At 47.4% G+C, this 20,977-nt stretch overlaps 1 protein-coding gene across 28 annotated transcripts in view; it reads left to right on the top strand.

The window, feature by feature from the left end:
* Window positions 1-20,977, top strand: part of LOC126266634 (kinectin) — a 327,061-nt gene that overhangs the window by 39,450 nt on the left and 266,634 nt on the right. The gene's annotated exons all lie outside the window — the stretch shown is intronic.

A 20,977-nucleotide genomic window follows, 5' to 3' on the forward strand; every position in this document is an offset into this window, starting at 1 on the left:
TACCAAATAACACTGCGACGAAACGCGCCGCTCTTCTTTGGATCTTCTCTATCTCCTCCATCTCCTCCGTCAACCCGATCTGGTACGGATCCCACACTGGTGAGCAATACTCAAGTATAGGTCGAACGAGTGTTTTGTAAGCCACCTTATTGTTGATGGACTACATTTTATAAGGACTCTCCCAATGAATCTCAACCTGGTACCTACCTTACCAACAATTAATTTTATATGATCATTCCACTTCATATCGTTCCGCACGCATACTCCCAGATATTTTACAGAAGTAACTGCTACCTGTGTTCATTCCGCTATCATATAATCATACAATAGAGGATCCTTCTTTCTGTGTATTCGCAATACATAACATTTATCTATGTTAAGGGTCAGTTGCCACTCTCTGCACCAAGTGCTTATCCGCTGCAGATCCGCCCGCATCTCGCCACAATCCTCTAATGCTGCAACTTCTCTGTATACTACAGAATCATCCGCGAAAAGCCGCATGGAACTTCCGACACTATCTACTAGGTCATTTATATGTATTGTGAAAAGCAATGGTCCCATAACACTCCCCTGTGTCACGCCAGAGGTTACCTTAACGTCTGTAGACGTCTCTCCATTGAAAACAACATGCTGTGTTCTGTTTGCTAAACACTCTTCAATCCAGCCACACAGTCGATCTGATATTCCGTAGGCTCTTACTTTATCAGGCGACAGTGCGGAACTGTATCGATCGCCTTCCGGGAGTCAAGGAAAATAGTATCTACCTGGGTGCCTGTATCTAATGTTCTCTGGGTCTCATGAACAAATAAAGCGAGTTTGATCTCTCACGATCGCTGTTTCCGGAATCCATGTTGATTCCTACAGAGTAGATTCTGGGTTTCCAAAAACGACATGATACGCGAGCAAAAACATGTTCTAAAATTCTACATCAGATCGACGTCAGAGATATAGACCTATAGTTTTGCGCATCTGCTCGACGACCCTTCTTCAAGACTGGGATTACCTGTGCTCTTTACCAACCACTTGGAACCTTCCGTTCCTCTAGAGACTTGCGGTACACGGCTGTTAGGTGGGCAAGTTCTTTCGCGAACTCTGTGTAGAATCGAATTGGTATCCCGTCAGGTCCAATGGACTTTCTTCTGTTGTGTGATTCCAGTTGCTTTTGTATTCCTTGGACACTTATTTCGATGTCAGCCATTTTTTTCGTTTGTGCGAGGATTTAGAGAAGGAATTGCAGTGCGGTCATCCTCTGTTTCAATGCCATCATCATCCCGGAGTGTCTGCATATGCTGTTTCGAGCGACTTACTGATTTAACGTAAGACCAGAACTTCCTAGGATTTTCTGTCAAGTCAGAACATAGAAATTTACCTTTGAATTCACTGAACGCTTAACGCATAGCCCTCCTTACGCTAACTTTGACATCGTTTAGCTTCTGTTTGCATGAGAGGTTTTGGCTGCGTTTAAACTTTGAGTGAAGCTCTCTTTGCTTTCACAGTAGTTTCCTAACTTTGTTGTTGAACCACGGTAGGTTTTTCCCGTCCCTCACAGTTTTACTCGGCACGTACCTGTCTAAAACGCATTTTACGATTGACAATGTTGAGTGTTTATGGAAAAAATTCAAGGCAGTGTCGGAACAGAAATTTTCGTTTTGATCTGTTAGGTAGTCTGAAATCTGCCTTCTATTACTCTTGCTAAACAGATAAACCTTCCTCCCTTATTTTATATTCCTATTAACTTCCATATTCATGGATGCTGCAACGGCCTTATGATCACTGATTCCCTGTTCTGCACATACAGAGTCGAAAAGTTAGGGTCTGTTGTTTATCGGTTGGTCCAAGATGTTATCTCCACGAGTCTGTTCTCTGTTTAATTGGTCGAGGTAATTTTCGGATAGTGCACTCAGTATAATGTCACTCGATGATCTGTCCCTACCACTCATACTAAACATCTGAGTGTCCCAGTCTATATCTGGTAAATTGAAATCTCCACCTAAGACTATAACATGCAGAGAAAATTTATGTGGAACGTATTCCAAATTTTGTCTCAGTTCTGCCACTAATGCTGCTGAGTCGGGATGTCGGTAAAAAGAGCCAACTATTAACGTAGCTCGGTTGTTGAGTGTAACCTCCACCCATAATAATTCACAGGAACTATTCACTTCTACTTCACTACAGGATAAACTACTACTAACAGCGACAAACACGCCACCACCGGTTGCATACAATCTATCCTTTCTAAACACCGTCTGTACCATTGTAAAAATTTCGGCAGAATTTATCTCTGGCTTCAACCAGCTTACTGTACCTATAACGATTTCAGCTTCGGTGCTTTCCATCAGCGCTTGAAGTTCCGGTACTTTACCAATGCAGCTTCGACAGTTTACAATTACTTCCTCTTTAAAAGTAAAATTTATCAACATCACGAGATAAAGTAAAATTTGCTGTATTGGTGGATATATAAGACTTTTCTAAAAGTTTTGTGCAACGTTTCCTTTTTCTTTCCAAACTCTTTCTCGTAGGTCGTTACATAAGTTATCGCTGGTTTGAAATAATGTTATGCAACTTCATTGTAATAGTTAACTATACCACACCGGTCCAACTCTAGAAAGTTGTTAATTTTTCATGTTTCATTGTGCCATATTTTAGACCAAAAGAGTAAGGCACTTTGCGCTGCCTCGTCACACCAGTTATCACGACTGAACAAGCTGAGAGGCTATCCGTGGTAACTGAGCTGTGACCTGAGTTTTACAGGATAGATCCTACTATCTTGAGGCGCACGTAAATTCAGTAATCCTTGTTTATTCTTGTCCATTATTCATTCATTGTCATATTCCGCAACCTTCTTCGCTTTCCTACCGTGATGATTTTTCCCTGGGTTTAATTCCGTCCAGGAAACCTTATAACCTGAGCTTTTAATTTGAAAGTCACCCTGTTGTATCTCTCTCTTTCTGTAGTCTCACTTCTTACAGATTCCTTCGTTCCTCTTGGGTCCAACATACTTTGATCCTCTTGTTCAGAAGAAATTGCATTATCTAATGTGCCAACCTTCCCTTGACATTATAAACATAAATTCCGAAGAAATTGATCCTTGATTCTCAAAGATCTGTCTTCTCAAGTAATGCTGTAATGCCGTTCGTATGAGGTTCAGGCTCTCTGCTACACAAGACTTCAGGGCAGAACACTGTCTAGTAATGGCTCAGTTTTTCGTTGGTCGAATGAGTCTTATTATTGCAGATGTTTATTAAAAGTGCGAAGGCTGATTTAACATTTTTTGTTCTTACTGCCATAGACTATCTTCCTGTCAGGCCAATTTTCATTCAGTCTCCGAGAAATTGAAATTTTCTTCCTCCAGAATTCTTCCTCCTCCTATTGTCCGCCGTCTAGAAGCTGTCTTCATATTCGTCACATACTATGCCTTCTTGATAGAGATTACTAAATTGCTTTAGTCCCTTATCCCTGTAGTTGGGGAAGCTGGATTAGCCCCTATCCTAAAGATTTACACAATATCACAACATCGTATGCCAATGGCAGACCTTCTACCCGCACCTCAACGTTACAAGAAATGCTATAAGCGAACTTGAATCTGAGGGGGACATAAACGATATTAAGTTCACTGAAACCATGTGTGAATTGTATGATAGCAGTGCACAATACATTGAGCGGTTGAGGGATCGTTTTAATGCCTTTTCGGACTTCAAATGGGTTCTTTTAAACGCAGTATCGACATCGGCTGAGGTCCAAAAATGCCACGAATCTCTCATAAACGTATTGCCAAACTGTAACATCAATGACAATAAATTATTTCAAGTGTCTTAATATGCAGCAATTTGTCACTACTCAGAAAATTGACAAATGGAGCGTAGAAAATACTGACACTGTTATGCGTTGGGTACAGATGCTTCGGCACTTCAAATAGAAACAAATTCCTCATGAGAATATTTCAAAGACTGTGGAATTTGCGTTGTCTTCCAGGTACAAATGCAACAGTGGAGCGTGTCTTTTCTTTGATGAATAAGATATGGTCATATGTGAAAACTGAAATGACGATAGACTTCAAATCATATCCGACGGTTAAAATTAATCTGAGATACAGTTGTTCAGAATTCTACGATTTTTGAAACTCAAAAGAAAGCAAACATTTGTTAAAAAAAATCATCACAGAGATACGAGGGCATGAACAATTGAATTTTTAAAAGGTGTGTGTAGTTATCTAAGCAAATGTTTTATTAACTTTTAATATTTTGGTGCATCATTATTATACAGTATCTGTGAATGTGTCTTATGTTTTATATTGCATTTGTTATATCGTCATTTGATGCCTGTTACTTATTTCAATGTAACTTTAATAAAGAATAACAATTATAGAACACTGTTGTATTCAGAGTAGTGGGTAGTTACTGTATAAAATGCTCCCAAGAACGCCCATATCATAGTTTGCAAGGGCGCTTCTCATATATTCATAAGCTGGAGAAGCACTTCATGATTTAAAAGTGAATATGGTAGAAAAACGAAAAACCAGATTAGTGCACACTTTATAAGAAATACTTTAAGCAAACTTTAATCTGAGGGGACATAAACGAGATAAGTTCACTTAAACCATCTGACCGACGTCTTAATAAATTTCTTGAACTAAATTCATGTGATTGCAGCATATTTCTTCCTTTCCCTGAAATCTGGGGGTGGGGTTTATTCCCAGCTTCGGCTCCCACGAATAGTGTCAACTTATTTTCACACACTGTCTGTTTCAATTGCTTAAACCAACGGCTAATACTGCCATCATCTCACAACTGAAACGGATGACGGCTCTATTGCCACTTCAGAAAGCATCACCGCTCGCCCGCCGCCGCCGCCAACCAAAAGCTTTGAAACTTCCTCTTTTCGTTGGCATAAAGCTTGTTCATTTTAGATTTGTACTTGAATACATACGAATTTTTGAAAATGGATCCATCATTGAGAATAACGCTGTATTTCTGTTATCGATTGGAAAGAATTAATAATAATAATGTCGTGTGTCGGGTAGACGGTTCGCCGGGTGCAAGTCTTTCGATTTGACGCCACTTCGGCGACTTGCGCGTCGATGGGGATGAAATGATAACACAACAGGTCCCTGAGCGGAGAAAATCTCCGACCCAGCCAGGAATCGAACCCGGGCCCTTAGGATTGACATTCTGTTGCGCTGACCACTCAGCTACCTGGGGGCGGACATTAAAAAGAATTGAAATCGATAGTGTGTCGCAGTTCCGTAGAAGCTTTAGAGTACTGTCAAGTGTTGACTGCTTGTTTATCAAAGCTGCTCCTCGGTTGCCGGCACGAATACATCTCGGCCTGCGTAGCCAGTGGGCGACGGACAACCGCTGTGAGCAGTGACTGCAAGGACAAGTAAACATATAGTGTGTAACGACTTAAGGCTACTATCCTTACATCATACTGTATACGCATCTTGTGTGCACCTGATTACGGATGCCGATAATTCTCTGCAAGTACCTGCGTCATAGGCAAATGCCACATTGCTGAATACTTTGGATGTGTATATCAGCTTTTAATACGTGTAATCAGTTTTTGGTCAACGCCGCCAAGGAAGAAGTGGAATAGACTGTAGTCTGCTTATTGTACGTGTTGATGGCAATCTTAGTGGCAGAGCCACACAGAAAAAGCTATTCACGTATGCGGTTTTATGTTATGTACAGTGTATTCTCAGACTAAGGAACGCTTCAGAACTAGTATCTGGCTGGCTGCGCTTATGTTTCTCAACTCGTCGGAATCCTGGCACTTACAGAACGCCTGGAATCGTGACCTGCAAATCGCGTGCCGATCAACAAAGCGATCGCCTTAGGCATCCTATATGTGGCGTAATTATCTTGTATTCTAGTTGAAGCTGCGCTTCAAGTAGATTAGTACAAGTATTGTGACATTATTGTGCATTTCAGTGCTTTTACTTCGTTCTGTATTCCTAGGTTCTAACACACAGCACGTGCTTCTCCTCTTATTGCAGTGTACACCAATTGATGCGGACTATGTATCCCTTAGCAACACACCATTTACCCATGTGGCCGGAAATTGTATTTTAATTTAAAAAAGAGTGTGTGTGTGTGTGTGTGTGTGTGTGTGTGTGTGTGTGTGTGTGTGTGTGTGTGTGTGTGTGTGTGTTTTTGGGGTTGGGGGGGGGGGGGGGAGGAAACTAAACACCTTCAGTGTCTTTCGAACACCTTCTGAACAATACAGACGTTTTGGCATGCGAACATATTCGCGCTCTTCTTAAAACGTAATACTCCTCGCTCCCATAAGCTCCCTTAATTGTAACTCGCACCCATTAGTGCATCGCTGTAATTCGCCCATTCATCCCAAATCATTGTCCATTATCTCTCTTTGTCTAACCGCCACGTCTCCTGTCTCACAGCCATAGTCTCTTCTGTTTTGCCCTCTCACTATAACTGCCTCCTCCTTACTCTTACTGCTGCTATTTCATTCATTCATTCATTCATTCATTCTCAATGCTGCTGTCTCTCCTCCCCCACCCCACCCACATTGTCATGTACTCTGTCCCTCATTATTACTGTCTCTTCTCCATTTCCACTTTTTCTCTTTTCCTCTCCCACTGGCCCTGTGTGCTTCAGTCTTTTCTTTGCACTACTTTCTATCCCACAACTCGTCCAGTATTTATTACTTTTCGTCTCTTTCCCACTGCCACTGTCGTTCGCCCAGCAATAAAAACAGCGCGAGTATATTCGTATGCTAAAAATTTCCAGAAAAATTTTGAATGTGCCAAGGAAGGTAGGAGGAGGCAGTTGGTACGCCACTTTTTAGTCAGTCATTTAAACAGTTAGTCATATTTGTGATCCGATAGCAGCATTTTTCCGCTGGTTCCCTTCCTTTCCCTGCCACAGTAGGGCACGCCGCCATATGGAAAGAACTGTATGGATCAGTAAAATTTTTCATAGTGTGTGAAATACAAATTGAAACTTCTCCTTTGAATGTAAAGAATGACAGTGCTGGAAAAACTCTTACGTTATTTCATTTTCAAACAGCTGAGCAAAACTCAACGTACTCAGTTTTCTCTTTACTTATTCTGATCATCACTAAACTGACACACAATATTTTAGCGCAACGCAATCAGACTTCCAATAATCCCTACAAAAAAAGACAAAAATGGCCGTGACTAACAATAACCTATACCTGTCATGAATCACTTACCTCACAAAAGTCTTCGTGACTCGAACTACTACAATACGCCAATACTGCAGCTAAATAAGTTTCTAACTACTGAAGGCAATAACTACTGATACGTATAGTTAGCAAATGAAAGATTTTGATAGAGAACAGACAATGTGTTTATCTTAATAGCGTTCAAAAGTCATAATATATATAATTTTGTGACATCCAATTAAACAAATTTCCTTTTTTCTGACCGACGTACGTCCAGATTGCCCGCTCATAGTATCCTCTCAACTCTGGCATCTCTCTCCCCCATCCACCACTGCTGACGGCTCACCTCCAACTGCCCAACGCTACGCGCTGTTTACACCTGAAACTGGATTTTACGTACAAAAGAAAATTGCGTTTTTTTTTCGGTACAATATGGAGTTCCCATAATCCTTCCGATGATAATGGAGAAATTTCACAGCATGTTCCTCCGTGCTCCGTCACCTTACAAACTATTTTTTCGCCTCACACCGGATTTTACGTGCACAGGTAGTAACTTCGAAGCTCGTCTCGGAAACTGATAAGGATCAAGACAACTTTCAGTGTTGGCAGAGATCGTGATTTTTGCAGAATATGGTAAACTTTCCAGCCGTTTGCTGTGCATAGTCGTCGTAGATCCCCTACAAAAAAATAACAAAAAACCCTTTTTAGTTTATTTTTGTAAGGAATTTCCCATGGACTAATTGTTTCCGTAAGTCCTTTAAGTCGCACCGTAGACCACATCAAAAGCAAAAAGAAGCACCCGAATTACTCCATTAGCCTAAACAGGAAGAAGTGTGTAATATTCATACTTGAACTCTCTACTGTCTGATAGTGACATGAACAAGGGAAACCCCCATCACACTCCTCTCACATTTAGTAGCAAGATGACCCAGTGCATAGCCCGTCAAAACCTGAACACAGATCAAGCATGAAAACAGAAAGAACGTGTACTGGACTGTGAAAAAAGCAAAATAGACACTGTGAACGGTCCAAGATCAGAAAGTATAATAAAGAGCAGTGTGAGTCAGCAACGGACTCCCGCATAAGTGGTCATACACCCCCCCCCCTCCCCCCTCCACCGGGGGTTAGGGTAGGCCCGAGGTATTCCTGCCTGTTGTATGAGGCGACTAAAAGGAGTTTCACACGTTTCGGTCTTCATGTGTCGGTCCCCTGTACGGTTCGACCTCCATTCTTCAAAATTCTCGCGAAGAGCGCGCCAATTGGGAAAGGGTGCCTTACAAAGTGCATCGTGTCCATCGTGCATTGAAATCTTTAGCCCACTTTCTCGTCGTCGCATTGCAGTCCTGCCCATTCTCCATATCTAGGGCGAGGACACTTTCATGGGTGCCTTTTCCACCATGCAGTGTCGATTTCTGCGTCTACGATGACCATGGACTACTTTGCGCCTGATATCCAGCACTGTAACCAGTGCGTTGTGGCGGGGCCACCATGTACCATGTTGGTTGTAGCCCCATGACCACACAGGGATCGCTCTACTGATAAGTGCACTGTTAACTCCCCACGTATGCCAAGAGGTAGATGCCCATCCCTCTGGGGCATCGGGACTCCCAGCAATGACCATCCTGCCAGATGCCCTTTGCTGCTGGTCAGAGTGGGTGGCATCAGGGCGGATGACACACGAAGGGGTATAGTCCATCATCTCTTGCTGGTGGTGAAACACCAGCGGTCTCTAAGCGATCACGAGCTGAATTCAACACACGGTAGTACAACCCCACACCATGGGAGGAACGTCAGGCTAAGGATGGCAGCGCATCCTATTTGCCCGGTACCTTGTGTATTAGAGAGCTGACGGGGAATCTTCCATGACGATGAAGCCTCAGTTTTTTGTTGATCATATAGAGGACAAGTTTGGGGAGATGGAGGACTTGTCCAAAATGAGATCTGGGTTAGTCTTGATCAAAACAGCATCCTCTGCCCAGTCACGGGAGTTATTAGCTTGTGAAAAGCTGGGGGGGGGGGGGGGGGTGGTGTTTCTGTAACCATCGCGCCCCATAAGAGCTTAAATACGGTCTGCACGCCAATGTAGAGCGGTGAGGTGTACATTTCGTCCGGCGTGGCCACCGGGCTCCGAAGGATAATCAGGTTGCCACCGGTGCCTTCACCATGACGTTTGAAGGTGAAATTGCCCGAGAAGGTCAAGGTGATAGTCTACTGGTGTGATGTAAAGCCCTAAATCCCTCACCCGATGCAGTGCTGGAAGTTCAGCCACATGGCTTCTCGCTGTACTTCCAGTGTCACATCCCGAGATTGCGGATGCCCATCACATCCCAATACTCCATGTGCGCTGCCTCCCATCTGCGTCAACTGCGGAGAGCACCATTCGCCTTGCTCGCCTGACTGCAGGATTCTCTAAAAAGTAAGGGAAATCATGGAGTACAAGACCCTGGACCGACTGACCTACACTGAAGCTAAGAGAAAATTTGAACGCCTGCAACCTATGCGTATGACATCGTCTTACGCCGCAGCTAGAACAGTTCTGGCACCACCAGCTCCGCAAACCCACGTCACCTCTGAGCCGGAAGCCTACACCTGCCCCCTTCAAACCCTCTTAAAGCTGTGGCTGCCGGCCGCGGTGGTCTCGCGGTTCTAGGCGCGCAGTCCGGAACCGCGCGACTCCTACGGTCGCAGGTTCGAATCCTGCCTCGGGCATGGATGTTTGTGATGTCCTTAGGTTAGTTACGTTTACGTAGTTCTAAGTTCTAGGGGACTGATGACCACTGCTGTTAAGTCCCATAGTGCTCAGAGCCATTTTTGAAAGCTGTGGCTGTCGGAATAAGGATGATACAGGAAATAACTATCTGCAATGTAAATATTCCTCCAGATGGTGCAGTATTCCTGATTATATTAGCTGCACTCATTGATCAACTCCCTAAACTTTTCCTACTTCTGGGAGATTTTAATGCCCATAACCCCTTATGGGGTGGTACATGCTTACTGGTCGAGGCAGAGATGTCGAAACTTCACTGTCACAATTCGACCGCTGCCTCTTAAATACTGGGGCCGCCACACATTTCAGTGTGGCTCATGATAGGTAGTCGGCCACTGATTTATCAGTTCGCAGCCCAGAACTTCTCCCATCTATCCACTGGAGAGCACATGATGACCTGTGGGGTAGTGACCACTTCCCCATCTTCATGTCACGGCCCCCCAGCGTCAGGCACACCGACGCCTGTGTAGATGGGTTTTGAACAACGCGGACTGGTAACTTTCACCTCTGCTGTCACTGCTGAATCTCCCCCACACGGTAACATCGATGTGATGGTTGAGCGCGTGACTTTTTGTTGTTGTTGTGGTGGTCTTCAGTCCTGAGACTGGTTTGATGCAGCTCTCGATGCTATTCTATCCTGTGCAAGCCTCTTCATCTCCCAGCACCTACATCCTTCTGAATCTGTTTAGTGTACTCATCTCTAGTTCTCCCTCTACTATTTTTATCCTCCAAGCTGCCCTCCAATACTAAATTGGTGATCCCTTGATGCCTCAGAACATGTCTTACCAACCGATCCCTTCTTCTAATAAAGTTGCGACTTCTCCCCAATCCTATTCAATACCTCCACATTAGTTGTGATCTACCCATCTAATCTTCAGCATTCTTCTGTAGCACCACATTTCGAAAGCTTCTATTCTCTTCTTGTCCAAACTAGTTATCGTTCATGTTTCACTTCCCTACATGGCTACACTCCATACAAATACTTTCGGAATCGCCTTCCTGACACTGAAATCTATACTCGATGTTAACAAATTTCTCTTCTTCAGAAACGCTTTCTTTGCCATTGCCAGGCTACATTTTATATCTTCCCTACTTCGACCATCATCAGTTATTTTGCTCCCCAAATAGCAAAACTCCTTTACTACTTTGAGTGTCTCATTTCCTAATCTAATTCCCGCAGCATCAGCCGATTTAATTCGACTACATTCCATTATCCTGGTTTTGCTTTTGTTGATGTTCATCTTATATCCTCCTTTCAAGACACTGTCCATTCCATTCAACTGCTCTTCCAAGTCCTTTGCTATCTCTGACAGAATTGCAATGTCATCGGCGAACCACAAAGTTTTTATTTCTTCTTCATGGATTCTAATACCTACTACGAATTTTTCTTTTGTTTCCTTTACTGCTTGCTCAATATACAGATTGAATAACATCGGGGAGAGGCTACAACCCTGTCCCACTCCCTTCCCAACAACTGCTTCCCTTTCATGCCCCACGTCTCTTACAATTGCCATGTGGTTTCTGTACAAATTGTAAATAGCCTTTCGCTCCCTGTATTTTATCCCTGCTACCTTCATAATTTGAAAGAGAGTATTCCAGTCAACTTTGTCTAAAGCTTTCTCTAAGTCTACAAATGCTAGAAACGTAGGTTCGCCTTTCCTTAATCTTTCTTCTAAGATAAGTCGTAGGGTCAGTATTGCCTCACGTGTTCCAATATTTATACGGAATTCAAACTGATCTTCCCCGAGGTCGGCCTCTACTAGTTTTTCCATTCGTCTGTAAAGAATTCGCTGTAGTATTTTGCAGCTGTGACTTATTAAACTGATAGTTCGGTAATTTTCACATGTCAGCACCTGCTTTCTTTGGGATTGGAATTAGTATATTCTTCTTGAAGTCTGAGGGTATTTCATGTCTCATACATCTTTTCACCTGTCTCATACAGCAGATGACTAGCACAATTGTTTCTGCGGCAGAAAACGCGATCCCTCGCGCTTCAGGGTGCCCCAGGCTTAAGGCAGTCCCTTGGTGGTCGCCGGAAGTCGCTCAAGCAATTAAAGAGCGTCGGCGAGCTTTACAGCGGCATAAGTGGCACCCTTCCCTGGAGCACCTCATAGCCTTTAAACGGCTCAACACCCGTGTTCGCCACTGAACCGTGGATTTAATTTCAAAGAATATTCTTAGAAATTTATTTTATTTACTAGCGATTCACCAAGAACATTAACACATTTAATCACACTATGCGAACGTGGAAGTAGTTGCCAGGGAGTAACTGATGAAATCATAAGCAAATTGCTTTCAACAAATGGTAATTTTATTCCTAAAAGCTAGATTTTTTAAGATTTAAAATTATAAGAAAAAAGCACGCTCTAAACATCAAGTTACAATTTATTCGGAGGCAGCAAGAAACAAATTTTTGCGTGTATGAGCTTTCGGGCTGAGAACCTTGCCGCTCCCTTTTGACACGACCGTAGTCACGACCACTCAGAACAACCTCTGAAAGATTACACTGGTGCAAATCTGCAACACACCAGATACTTAAAACTAAAAGTTTTAACAATTCACACAAACTATGCACTCCGTAGGAGGGATGGAAATGGTACAAAACACTAAAAGATTAACTTGATTCTAACTTCTAAGTCTTACGGTGGAAGGCTGGCAACTTTATGTACTAAAATGACCATTTAAATGAATGCCTATGAAATGCAATCTTATATAAAATTATAAAAGGTTGGCCAAACGAGTTAACATGCTCTACAGTACACACTACCGCCTCTCAAGATGATAGGCAAGATAAAAACATATTTCAGGAATTAGGCCGTTACACTCCAAGCAATAAATTCGTTAACACACTGAATCCGGCACACATGACAGAGGCAGCTACTAATGTACGGCAGATTGATACGGAGATTACCGAATAACCTGATCCGCAGGTTGCTCTAACCCGCCCCTACTTCACAAGGGAAAAACAGACCACCGAATTCATAAATTACCACCTTTCCGCGGATGGGCAAACGGAGAAGAATGTTGGGACGACCCCAAAACAAAGCGCCTGGTGACCTCAACAAGTAGAATCTAACAAGTAAATGAAACAACATATCACCATTCACTTAACTTCTAATAAACTGCGATTTCTGGAGAATACTTGGCGCAGCACCCTCAAATCGGTTTCCCGAACCGTCCACTGCCAGCCGCTTCAACGGACGCAGGAAGGCGCGCCGATCTCACGCCGTCGCGGCTCGCACCGGCCAGACCGATGTCGTGGGTTGTCTCCTGTTGCTCTCGTGTCGGTCGCGGTTCCACTACCGCTCGCCATACGGCGCGGCCCACTGGACGCAAGTGGCTACATCACATGCGCCGGCGCTCAAAGCGGACAAGTCATCTTGTGTCTCTGTACGCGACCGAATAACCGATCGATCCAACCGCCAATGACCATTGCCTGAGCAACTCGAGCATACTGGCGGCCTAACGTGCAGACTCAAATGCAGGAACTAAGCCCCGACCGAGCGACCGCTAGCTGAGTTGTGACTGGCGGAGTGGAAAGACTCTCATTTATCTGGCCTTAAAGATTGATCCGAACGAAAGACATATTAACACTCCAGACGAGACACACACTAACTGCCCTACAAATTCGGACGAGAGATAGACTAGCAAGCTGGAGACGAGAGACTGACCGCAGACTGACCAACATGCCGGCTCATAGCGCCCCTTACATGCGCACGAACAGGCAACCTTTCCCGTTTCCCGCCAGAGGGAGACACCAAAGCTGCGATTGCCACAGCGGCGCCACCGCCAGAAACAGAGGGCACTGCTTAACACAACGCGCTGCGGCGCGCTCTTCAAAACAGCATTTTTTTTTTTTCTTACCACGGCTTAGCTACCTTACCAAACAGCGGAAGGAGTGTTGGGAGAGATAAGTCTCCACCATTGGGTGCCACACGTCATCTTCCCAAGTCTTGGCAGAGATCAAACGTCTTTTCGGATACCAGGCGCCAACAGCTGTCCCCGGTGTCAACACAAATGCCGAGTTATGTACCGACGCAAACGCGATTGCCGAGCGCTTTGCTCGAGCCTCGACGTCGGAGAATTATGCCCCAGCCTTTCGCACACTCAAACGGCGGCTGGAAGGAATCGTCCTCTCATTCACTGCACGCTGCAGTGAATCCTATAATGCCCCATTTACAGAGTGGGAGCTCATCAGTGTCCTTGCACATTGCCTCGACACAGTTCCTAGGCATGATTACGTCCACAGCCAGATGATTAAACATATCTCGTCTGACTACAAGCGACATCTTCTCATCTTCAACCGCCTCTGTTGCGATGGCGTCTTTACATCGCAAAGGCGTGTGAGCACCATCATTCCGGTGCTCAAACCCTGTAAAAACCCTCTTGACGTGGATAGCTATCGGACCATCAGCCTCACCAACGTTCTTTGTAAGTTTCTGGAACGAATGGCATGTCGGCGGTTATGTTGGGTCCTCGAGTCACGTGGCTTACTGGCTCCATGTAAGGGCGCCGCCAGGGTCGCTCTACCACTGATAATCTTGTGTCCATCGAGTCTGCCATCCGAACAGCCTTTTCCAGACGGCAACGCCTGATTGCCGTCTTTTTTTTTACTTAAGTAAAGCATACGACACGACTTTGCGACATCATATCCTTGCCACATTCTATGAGTGGGGTCTATGGGGACCACTCCCGATTTTTATCCAAAACTTCCTGTCGCTCAGTACTTCCCATGTGCAAGTTAGCGACTCCCATAGTTCTGTACACATCCAGGAGAAGGGAGTCCAGCAGAGCTCTGTATTCAGTGTCTCTCCATTTTTATTGGCCATTAACGGTCTAGCTGCAGCTGTCGGGCCCTCGGTCTCACCTTATCTGTATGCAGACGACTTCTGCAGTTTGTACTGCTGCTCCAGTACTGTTGTTGCGTAGTGGCGTCTCCAGGGAGCCATCTACAAGGCGCAATCATGGGCTCTAGCCCACGGCTTACAGTTTTCAGCCGCAAAGTCGTGTGTGTCATCCACTTGTCGGCGTCGCATCGTTCATCCGGAACCCATACTTTACCTTAACAACGATCCACTCACTGCAGTGGAGACATCAATTCCTAGGACTGGGTTTCGACGCTCGATTGACTTGGCTCCCTCACCTTCGTTCAAAATGGTTCAAATGGCTCTGAGCACTATGGGACTTAACATCTGAGGTCATCAGATACTATACTTAGAACTACTTAAACCTCATCTTCGTCAGCAAGCAGAAGTGCTGGCAGCACCTCAATGCCCTCCGTTTCCTGAGCAACTCCAATTGGGGTGCATATCATTGTACACTGCTGCAGCTCTACAGAGCCCTTGTCCAATCCAGAATTGGCTATGGGAGTGTGGTTTATGGTTCGGCAGCGCCTTCAGCATTGCATTTACTCGACTTTATGCACCACTGTGGGGTAAGATTAGCGACAGGAACTTTCAAGACGAGGCTGGTGTCCTTCCAGTGTAGAACAGATGAGCGCAACTGCTCGCCAGTTACGCAGCACACATTCATAGTTCCCATGAGCATCCGAATTACAGTCTCCTCCTCCCGCCCGCGGCAGTCCATCTCCCGCATCGGCGGCCCAGATAGTGGCTAACGATAGCGGTTCGCGTGCGGTCCCTTCTCTCCGAACCGGAGTCCTTCCCTCTGCCGCCTCTACTTGCGGTCCGTTCACGTACGTCTCCATGGTGTACGCCTCGGCCGCAGCTCCGTCTGGACCTTTTGCTTGGCTCTATGGACTCCGTTAACCCCGCCACTCTCCAGTGTCACTTCCTCTCGATTCTTGACGTGTTCCGTGGCTCTGAAGCGGTTTACACCGACGACTCAATCTCTGATGTCACGTAGGCTTCGCATATTATGTTCATGGAGGACATCTTGAGCAGCACTGCTTGCCAGTTGGCTACAGTGTTTTCACTGCAGAGCTGGCGGCCATCTCATGCTCTCGAATACATCCGCTCATGTGCCGGCGAGTCCTTTCTCCTATGTACTGACTCATTGAGCAGCCTACAAGCTATCGACCAGCGCTACCGTCGCCACCCTCTGGTAGTGTCCACGCAGAAGTCCATCTATGCCCTGGAAAAGTCCCGCCGTTCCGTGGTGTTGGTGTGGGCCCCAGGACTCGCTGGAGTCCCCGGCAACGACCTTGCCGGCTGGCTGGCCAAACAGGTGACGCGGAAACCGCTTCTGGTAATCTCCAAAGCTGACCTGCGTTCTGTCTTACACCTCAGGGTTTTCCGGCTTTGGGAGACGGAATAGTATAACAGTACGCACAACAAACTGCGTGTCGTTAAGGAGACGATGAATGTGTGGAAGTCTTCCATGCAGGCCTCTTGCAGGGAATCAGTTGTCCTCCACCGGCTTCGCATTGGCCATACGTGGGTAACGCATGGTTACCTACTCCGTCGCGAGGACTCACCTCAGTGTCGCTGTGGCTTCCGGTTGACTGTCGTCCACTCCTTGCTGGACTGCCCACTTTTAGCCGCTCTGCGGAAGACTTCTAACTTTCCCAGCACTCTGACTTCGGTGTTGGGCGACAACGCCTCCACGGCAGCTTTAGTGAGAGTGGGTTTTATACTTCTATGTTGGTTTTAGCGCACGTCCTTTGTCGTCCTGTGTCCCTCCGGAGGTTTTAATGTGTTGCAGAGTGGCTGGCTTTCCCTTTTTTATTCTCGTGGTTGGCCAGCCACTGTAATCTGCTTTCATGTCTTACTCTCTTCTGTTTCTAGCGTGTCTGTGTTTTCTTATTCTCTTTTGTTCCTTTTAGTGTTTGTTGCCTTCCTTTCTTTCTTGTGGCTTTTCCTTTCTTTCCCTTTTGTGGTATACGTTTCGTCTGTGTTCTTCTCACACTTGTGGCATTGTTTTATTAGGAACAAGGGTTCGATGACCTCGTATTTTGGTCCCTTCTCCCGCTTTTAAAACAACCAACCAAGTGGTCATGGTGTTGGACTGCCAAACGGGTGAGCTGTGTTCAAAACACCCTCGTGTCCCCCCCCTCCCCCCCCCCCCCTGTGGGTTCGGGGGTAAGAATAGGCCCACGGTATTCCTGCCTGTCGTAAGAGGCGACTAAAAGGAGTCTCAAACGTTTTGGCCTTGTGAGATGGTCCCCTAACGGGTTTGACCTCCATCCTTCTAAATTTTCCGAAGAGCGAGCCGATTGGGGAAGGGCGCCTTACAAGGAGCGATGTGTCTATCATGCATTACCATCTCTAGCCAGGTTTGTCGTCATCGCTTAGCAGTCCCGCTCACCTACCATCTCTTGGGCGTGGATTTGTTCTTGGGTGCAGTTTATTGCAGTCTGCTATGCTTTGTCGCTTTACGCGCCAATGACGATATTGGACTACATCACCTGAAATCCAGCACGGTAGCCAGTCCGTTGTGGTGGGGCCGCCATGTACCCTGTTGGTTGTAGCCCCCTGACTACACAGGGATCGCTCTGCTGATGCCAGCGCCGTTAACTCCCCACGTATGCCAAGGAGTAGATGCCTATCTCCTTGGGGCATTGGGACTCCCGGCAATGGCCATCCTGCCAGGTGGTCGTTGCTGAGGCTGGGTGGCGACCGTGGGGAGGGCCCTTGGTCGGAGTAGGTGGCATGAGGGCGGATGACCCGCAATGAAGCGTGGTACATCATCTCTTGCTGGCGGCCAGCCGCCAGCAGTCTCTAAGCGTTCCAGGGCTCAATACAACGCAACTACATATGACCCCAAATCGTTCCCCTCCCTGGCTACACCATGGGAGCAACGAAAGACTAAGGATGCCAGCGAACCATACTCGCCCCGCTACCTGGTATGTACGAGAGCTGATGGTGAATCCTTTACATCCATGAAGCCTCAGTTCTTTGTCGAGCACTTAGAGGACAAGTTCGGGGAGGTGGAGGCCTTGTCCAAAATGCGCTCGGGCTCGGTTTTGATCAAATCGGCGTCCTCCGCCCAGTCCCGCCGGTTACTCGATTGTAACAAGCTGGGGGATGTTCCGGTTACAATCACGCCCCATAAGAGTCTTAATATGGTCCAGGGCATAATATTCCATCGGGACCTTCTATTGCAGTCCGATGACGAGCTTCGCGCCAATTTAGAGCGGCGAGGTGTTCACTTCGTCCGGCGCGTACATCGTGGTCCAAGGGATAAGCAGGTTGCCACCGGTGCCTTCATCTTGGCCTTCGAGGGTGATACTTTACCTGAGAAGGTCAAGGTGATGGTCTATCATTGTGACGTCAAGCCATATATCCCTCCCCCGATGCGGTGCTTTAAGTGCTGGAAGTTCGGGCATATGTCTTCCCGATGTACTTCCAGCCTCACATGTCGAGATTGTGGACGCCCATCACATCCCAATACTCCATGTGCTCCGCCTCCCATCTGTGTAAACTGCGGAGAGCACCACTCGCCTTGCTCGCCGGACTGCAGGATATTCCAGAAAGAGCGCAAAATCATGGAGTATAAGACCCTGGACCGCCTGACACACTGAGGCCAGGCAGAAGTTCGAACACCTCCATCCTGTTCGAATGACTGCCTCTTACGCCGCGGCTACTACTGTTATGGCCCCATTAGCTCTCCCTCAGACTGCCACCTCTCAGAGCCGGAATGCTACACCTGCCTCCTTGATGGTGGGGGGCACTTCACTCCCTGATGCTCCTGCACTACCTGCTTGAGGAGCAGCAACACCCCAACCATCCGGGACATCAGTCCCCACTTCTAAGCTGGGGAAGCCTCAAACTTCCCCGGCTCGAATAGCGCGGAAAGGGTCCCTTGGGTCCCTTCCTTCCCAGGTTTCCGCCTCTGGGAAGGGTGACGTCAGCCAATGGAAGAAAAGCAGACCAGCGGCTGGTTGCAGGGCTTCCCGCTCCTCCTCCGTCCCGGAGACTGACTCGCTGGAGCCCTCCCAGCCAAAGAAACCCAAGGACCAGAGAGACAAGACGAAGAAGAAGACCTCTAAGGCCAAGGAACACGCGGTGGCATCCACCCCACTGCTCCCTACAGGCTCTGCGTCCGAGGATAAGGTGGAGATCCGGGCGTCCGCTGAGGACCTGGATCTCGCCGGACCCTCACACCATGGAAGCAGATTGTACTGGTCCTCCATCGGTGGCAGCAGGTGACCCAGTGGCGTGATCTGCCTCCTCGGCCCCTTCACGCCTTTTTCGGACATGGACAAAGCGATACTCCAGTGGAACTGCAGCGCTTTTTTCCACCACCTTGCTGAGCTTCGCCATCTCATCAGCAGTCACCCTTTCCTCTGCATTGCCCTACAGGAAACTTGGTTTCCGGCAATGCGGACCCCTGCCCTACGTGGGTATCGGGGTTATTACAAGAACCGGGCAGCTTATGAGAGGGTATCTGGTGGAGTTTGCGTCTACATCCTTAACTCTGTCTACAGCGAATGTGTACCTCTTCACACACCTTTAGAGGCTGTCGCTGTAAGGATGTGGACGCCTCAGCCTATTACTGTCTGCAGTTTGTATCTTCCGCCAGATGGTGATGTCTCGCGTCATGTGTTAGCTGCATTGATAGCACAACTGCCTCCTCCTTTTGTGTTACTGGGCGACTTTAACGCCGATAACCCCCTGTGGGGTAGCGCCGCGATTACTGGCCGGGGTAGAGATGTCGAGACTCTTCTCTGGCAGCTTGACCTCTGCCTCTTAAACACGGGAGAGCCGACACATTTCAGCGTCGTCCATGACACATTTTCGGCCATCGACCTTTCTATCTGCAGCCCCGGACTTTCACCATCCATCCACTGGAGTGTCCATGACGACTTCTGTGGTAGTGACCATTTCCCCATCTTTCTGTCTCTACCACAGCGTCACTCTTCTGAACGCCCCTCCAGATGGGCTCTGAATAAGGCTGATTGGGGCTTGTGCTCCTCTCTCGCCACTATCGCACCTCCTTCCCCTGATACCATTGATGCGGTGGTTCAGTCGGTCACCACCGGCATCGTTTCTGCGGCGGCATCTGCGATTCCCTGTTCATCCGGGTCCCCTCGGCGGAGGACTGTGCCTTGTTGGGCGCCCGAGATCGCAGAGGCGATTAGTGATCGCCGGCGGGCTCTTCAACGCCATAAGCGGCACCCGTCCTTGGAGAACCTCATCGTTTTTAAACAGCTCCGTGCCCGTGCCCGACGCCTTATTCGCCAACGGAAGCAGGAGTGCTGGGAACGGTATGTTTCCACCATTGGCGTCCGTACCTCTGCATCGCAGGTTTGGGCTAAGATTAGGCGACTCCATGGCTATCGGCCGCCTGTCTCTGTCCCTGGGCTTTCGCTGAATGGAGTGGTGTGTACTGACTCCGACACGATTGCGGACCGGTTAGCAGCGCATTTTGCTCAGTGTTCCGCATCTACGAATTACCCACTGGCCTTCCGCTCCCGGAAAGAGCGGTTGGAAAGTTGGAGGCTTTCCTTTCACACGCGCCACGCGGAGTCGTACAATGCTCCTTTCAGCGACTGGGAATTCCAGAGTGCACTATCTGCTTGCCCTGATACGGCTCCTGGGCCAGACCGCATCCACAGCCAGATGCTGAAACACCTCTCTGTGAATTGCCAGCGACGCCTCCTAGATGTTTTCAACCGCATCTGGGATGAGGGTGTGTTCCCGTCTCAATGGCGAGAAAGCATCGTCCTCCCCGTGTTGAAACCTGGCAAGAACCCGCTGGAGGTGGACAGCTACCGCCCCATAAGCCTCACCAACGTTCTTTGCAAGTTGCTAGAACGTATGGTGAGCCGGAGGTTGAGTTGGCTCCTCGAGTCTCGAGGCCTTCTGGCTCCGTCTCAGGGTGGGTTCCGTAAAGGCCGCTCAGCCGTCGATAATCTGGTCTCCCTAGAGTCTGCCGTCCGTACAGCCTTTGCACGCCGCCAACATCTGGTTGCCATCTTCTTCGACATGCGGAAGGCGTACGATACGACTTGGCGATATACATCCTGGCCACACTTCATGGGTGGGGTCTTAGGGGCCCGCTCCCGATTTTTATTCAGAATTTTCTGTCGTCTCGTTCCTTCCGCGTGCAAGTTGCTGCGTCCCATAGTTCCTCCCGGGTCCAGGAGAACGGGGTCCCACAGGG

This window comes from Schistocerca gregaria, chromosome 4, assembly GCF_023897955.1.
Source record: "Schistocerca gregaria isolate iqSchGreg1 chromosome 4, iqSchGreg1.2, whole genome shotgun sequence".
Classification (NCBI taxonomy): Eukaryota; Metazoa; Arthropoda; class Insecta; order Orthoptera; family Acrididae; genus Schistocerca; species Schistocerca gregaria.